This window comes from Ictidomys tridecemlineatus, unplaced genomic scaffold (assembly GCF_052094955.1).
Source record: "Ictidomys tridecemlineatus isolate mIctTri1 unplaced genomic scaffold, mIctTri1.hap1 Scaffold_633, whole genome shotgun sequence".
NCBI lineage: Eukaryota > Metazoa > Chordata > Mammalia > Rodentia > Sciuridae > Ictidomys > Ictidomys tridecemlineatus.
The window spans coordinates 27,501-33,107 of NW_027524375.1; the positions used below are offsets into that span (position 1 = coordinate 27,501).

Sequence of the window (5,607 nt, forward strand, 5' to 3'; positions counted from 1 at the left end):
GTCCTAACATAAGCGGACGGGGGGTTGGGGTCAAACTCTGTGTGCATTTATTCATTTATTTATTTATTTATTTATTTTTAAATTTTTTTTTTTTATTGGTTGTTCACAACATTACAAAGCTCTTGACATATCATATTTCATACATTAGATTGAAGTGGGTTATGAACTCCCAATTTTACCCCAAATGCAGATTGCAGAATCACGTCGGTTATACATCCACAACTCTGTGTGCATTTATGCACGCCTTTTTTTTTTCTTCCTTCCTTCCTTCCTTCCTTCCTTCCTTCCTTCCTTCCTTCCTTCCTTCCTTCCTTCTTGTTTTTTCTTTTCTTTTCTTTTTTTTTTTTTTTTTTTTTGAGAGAGGAGGGGGGGGGAGAGAGAGAGAGAGAGAGAGAGAGAGAGAGAGAGAGAGAGAGAGAGAGAGAGAGAGAGAGAATTTTTAATATTTATTTTTTAGTTCTTGGCGGACACAACATCTTTGTATGTGGTGCTGAGGATCGAACCCGGGCCGCACGCATGCCAGGCGAGCGCGCTACCGCTTGAGCCACATCCCCAGCCCCTTTTTTTTTTTTTTTTAATATTTAGTGTTTAGTTTTCGGGGAACCCAACATCTTTATTTTTATTATTATTATTTTTTAAACTTTTTTTTTAATTTTGTTTTGAGACAGAGAGAGAGAGAGAGAGAGAGAGAGAGAGAAGAGAGAGGAGAGAGAATTATTTAATATTTATTTTTCAGTTTTTGGCGGACACAACATGGTTGTATGTTGTATGTGGTGCTGAGGATCGAACCCGGGCGCACGCATGCCAGGCGAGCGCACTACTGCTTGAGCCGCATCCCCAGCCCTAAACTTATTTTTATTTATTTTAGTTTTTATTTGGTGCGATCTAACCCAGCGCCCCATGCTACCAGTTGAGCCACACACCCAGCCCCTAAGTTTTACCCTTCCCCCCCCCCCCCCTCTCTCTCTCTCTCTCTCTCTCTCTCTCTCTCTCTCTCTCTCTCCCCCTCCCTCCCTCCCTCCCTCCCTCCCTCCCTCCCTCCCTCTCCCCCTCCCCCCCTCCCCCTCCCCCTCCCTCTCCCTCTCCCTCTCCCTTTCTCCTCTTCCTGTTGCTGAAAGCTTGGCCCAATCCAATAAGGATGGCAAGGTCTTGAGACACAGGAAAAAAGGCTTATGGCAGCGCCGGCAAAGCAAAAAACATGGGGACTCTGGTCCCCAAAGGCTGTGACTCTGCACGTCAGCAACAACAGGAGGTTTCGTACAGGAGATTCAAAGGCCACCTTGCACTTCTTCCTGGCCGCGGTTGTGATTCGGCTTCTTACTTTTGAGAAGACTCATTTCTGACATCCTCTGGTCTCCAAAGTCTACATGACATTCTTGACTATGCTGGGCGTGGACTCAAGGACAGATAAGTCTGCCTAAAACAGGGAAGAAAGGTGATATGATTTCCCCTGGATTGAATCCAGAAGTCAACATCCTATCTCGGTCTGTGATAACACCTGTGGTGGTGTTATCCCTTCCCCTTCCCTCTCCTTTCTCTATTTGCTGGTTAAAGCTCGAGGTCTCTGGAGGTTGCCTGAGTTACTCCCAGGACCTCACCTTCTCTTGTGAGTAGCTGAGGGGGCGGTTGCTGGACGCTGTCTCACCATTCTGATCTTTCACTACTCTTACTGTTCTCTTCCAGGACTTTTGGATCGACTTCCTTCTTCCAAGGATGGTGGAATGATGACAAAGGTGATGGTATTGGAGATATGGAACTCTTTTTATTTGGGGGGGGGGTGGGGGGGTTGTTTTTCCTCCTGGATGGCTGTCAAACCTGCGGCAGCACACACATCGGTCCATCTCGAAGTGGAGAATCTCTAAAGGATCTTCAGGGAAAGCGTGGACAAGGAGGATTCAGTCCCGGGAGACTCTTGACAGGAGATGGGAAATCCCCGCCCTCCCCCCCCCCCCCATTTCTTCTGGAAAATACCTAATACCAATAAAGGCAGGACAAAATGCAGCACAGGCTGGATGGCTGGCTGGCTGAGGTTTATATAGCGCCGAGTAGGTCTACAGGTAAAATTGGATCCCAGAGCAACTGTGCAGTGACTCAGGGTCCTTCCCTTTCCCAGCCGTCCGTCCCCTAAGGCTTTCTCAGTTGGCTAATCCTCCACACTTAGGAGTGGTGAAGGTGGGACACACGTTTTAGGCTTGCTTGGCTTCTTCAGTCGGATCTCATCTTGCCACCGGGTCAGAAACACAAGCATATACACGTGGATGTTTCCACCCTGTGGAACTGGGGAGTTCACAGTGAGTGGTCTGCGGTCTCAAAAGGGCAGCCCCGTTGGTTGCAGTCACCGAACGCTAGGTGGCGCAAAGCTACCGTCATTTTGGAAGGCCTGCCTGAGTTCCATTTCCAGTTTCGATATAATCTATCTACATGTATAGACATAGATAGACAGACAGACTTAGATATCGATATCCATATACAGATCACTAAGCTGCAAGCCGCCGCGTCATGTCTTCCTCTCTTCCCTCAGCCTATTGAGTCCCTGGAGAGACAGATGGGCAAGGGCCTCAGTGCCCGCTCTGTTGTTCCCCCGGCGGGGCCCCCCCCCCCCCCCCCCCGCCCCATACAGTAAAGTCCGGGAAGCACTGGGCGGTGGGGGGGACATACCGCTTTCACCCCTGGAACTCTTTTTTTTTTTTGGGGGGGGGGGGGGTTGGTCGTTTTTCCTCCTTTAGCCTTTAAGATGTCCCACCTAGGAGATAGCTTCTGTGCCTCTGCCCGACCCTTGGAATTTGAACTATAATCCACACTTCCCCCATCCCACTAACTCCAATTCCCCAGCAGTAGTTCGCTCCCAAGGCTGTCACCACTAGAGGTCCATGGTAAACACCTTCCCCCACCCCTGAGAGCTATGAGGGAGGGCCTGGATGAGTTTAAGAGAGAAATAAACCAAAACAAAACAGTGATGTTTCCCCATTTCTCTCTGTGTGTGTGTGTGTGTGTGTGTGTGTGTGTGTGTGTGTGTGTGTGTGTGTCTCCAGTGTGTACCTGTCTGCTGCGCACCAAACCCAAGCAGGATGGATTTGGGCCTGGGGGAAGGAGAGGGAGGCCCTTCCTGGGTTTACTTTCTGGGGAAGAAGAGACAAAGGAAAAAAGGTGAGGGTGTTGCCCAGCCATCAAGACCGTTTGTGGACCAATGCCCAAGGCCCTGCCCTGGGTTTCTTCCCCAGGCTAGCATCACAAAAGAAACAAAAGTAGTGAACAAAGAGAGACTCAAACAACCCAAACAGGCAAGGAAATCTCATCGCAAAGTGCCCACCGGGAAAGGGGAAAAAAAAGAAAAAAGGAAAAAAAAAAAGAAAAAAAATCATCAAGATGCCTCCCGTGCTGTGCTGGACAGCGTTAGAGCTCGCCTAGCATATTCGAGGCCCTGGGTTGGATCCTCAGCTCCAGATAAAAAGAAATTAATAACACAAACACATTCTTTCCAACTAGGCCAAATAAATAAATAAAAGAAATCAAGACACTAGAAGAGACCTTGCCCACACAGAGAAAGGGCGGGGTGGGGGGTTGGGGGGAGATCCACATGGAAATCACTCTACCCTTGGCATTCCAATAGCCGAATACATCTCCCCATACTCATGTCAGGGTTTCCTTGGTGGGGATGGAACCAGAAACCAGCCCCTCACGCAGGCTCATCCTGGACCCTGGAACTGGGGACTGAACACAGACACAGTTTACCACTGAGCTAAACCAACATCCCCTTTTTATAAAGATATTTTTATACATTTTTGGTAAATCCATTGATTTATGAGTTGAACCCAGAAGCACTCACTTGACCAGTGACTGAGCCACATCCTCATATTCAATTTATCTATCTATCTATCTATCTATCTATCTATCATCTATCTATCTATCTATCTATCTATTCGTTTGTTTTCTTGCTTGCTTTCTTGCTTGCTTGCTTGCTTGCTTGCTTGCTTGCTTGCTTGCTTGCTCGCTCGCTCGCTCGCTCGCTCGCTCGTTCGTTCTAGTTAAAGCTTGGTCCCCGGGGTTTCAAAAACTGACTTCCAGACCACTCACGTATAAAGGAATCAAGCCTTTATTAAAGCACAACTAGCGGCGACTGACCAGAAGAACATACAGCTGTTCCCCTGACCAGCCTCAAACAATTGCAAGGGTGCTCCTTATAAGCCTGAAACCTGCAAAAGGGACGTTTTGGGGGGAGGGGGCGTCTAGCTAATGCAAACAAGCCAAGTTCCAGAAGCTGGAGAGTGAAGTCAGGCGGAGGGACGCTCAGCCAATCACAATCAGCCTAGCCACTCCAGTGACAGAAGCGTAGCCCCGTTATGGGCTAGTTACAGAAACAACGTCCCATGTCCTTCCTTAAAGGTTTCTATAGCAAAAGGCAAAGAACATCTTGCCCCAGTCATGACCCTTCTACTTGGCCTGGTTGTTTTACAGAATGGAGACGTAAAACAAAACGGAATCCCATTTGCTTTTACTATCACCAATTTTCTTTTGGAGACAGGGGTCTCGCGAGGTTACTTTCGCTATGAGCTTACAATCCTTCTCTGAACCTCCTCCTGATCCCCTTGGGGGGGGGGGGGGACAGACACAATATCTTTACCTTATCGGCTTGTTTGTCCCTTTGTTTTTGGTTCTGTGGTGCTCAGGATCAGGATCGAATCCACCGCTCCACACGTCCCAGGCCAGTGCTCTACTACCGAGCTAAAACCCTAGCCCAAGCTTTGCATTCTAGAATGCATACATTTCCTTCTTCGCTGAAGGAACACAGACACATTTATTGTACAACAAGCCCAGACATCTTCACATCACAGTTGCCTAGAAGTCCTACATACGTTCGTTGACCTTTGACTTTGGAAGCCACGCTCAGAATCTATGACTCTGGCCAGATAACTGCCGCGATGTGGTTTTTGCTCACCAACAGTTGGACCTAGGTGAACAGCTTGGACTCAAGTGGACAAATACTCTTATGCATTCAGGCAACAGTGCCACTCACCTGGTACAGGAGTGTTCTTTCAACAAACGATCACAAAACAAACCCTTACTTATTCAATCAAAACTAACAGATGTGAAAACTGGTCATTAATGGCACAGATCTTTTTATTTATTTTTTATTTTTTTGAGAGAGTGAGAGAGAGAGAGAGAGAGAGAGAGAGAGTTTTTAAATATCTAGTTAGTTAGTTAGTTAGTTAGTTAGTTTTCGGCGGACACAACATCTTTGTTTGTATGTGGTGCTGAGGATCGAACCCGGGCCGCACGCATGCCAGGCCAGCGTGCTACCTACCGCTTGAGCCACATCCCCAGCCCCAAGCACAGATCTTTTTTCTTTTCTTTTCTTTTTTTTTAATCTGAATGTTACACCGAATTCAAGTGGTAGAACTTCCACATGTGTCACTGACTGCGGGATAAGTTTAGAGCTTCGGTACAATACACGTTCTAATAAAAAGGGCACTACTCTCGTGTAGTGTAGGAAACCTATATGTCTTTAAGTGTACCGACTTTTGAATAATAAAAAAATCTCTCACACACAGCATACTACTCTAGTCCCCAGATGTGCACACATCCCCAGTGGCAGAGATGGAGATGTGG

At 47.4% G+C, this 5,607-nt stretch overlaps 2 long non-coding RNA genes across 2 annotated transcripts in view; one reads left to right on the forward strand and one right to left on the reverse strand.

Annotated features, from left to right (window-relative positions):
• Nucleotides 1-2,013, forward strand: part of LOC144374271 (uncharacterized) — an 18,029-nt gene extending 16,016 nt beyond the window's left edge. The window contains exon 5 of the long non-coding RNA XR_013433723.1: nucleotides 1,264-2,013. This is a non-coding gene — a long non-coding RNA (uncharacterized LOC144374271). The remainder of the gene's footprint in view (nucleotides 1-1,263) is intronic.
• On the reverse strand, nucleotides 1,322-2,612 carry LOC144374272 (uncharacterized). The gene is made up of 3 exons (XR_013433724.1): nucleotides 1,972-2,612; nucleotides 1,599-1,867; nucleotides 1,322-1,417 (listed from the first exon to the last, which is right to left on the reverse strand). It is a non-coding gene; the product is annotated as an uncharacterized LOC144374272 (long non-coding RNA).
• Nucleotides 2,613-5,607: the final 2,995 nt, after the last annotated feature.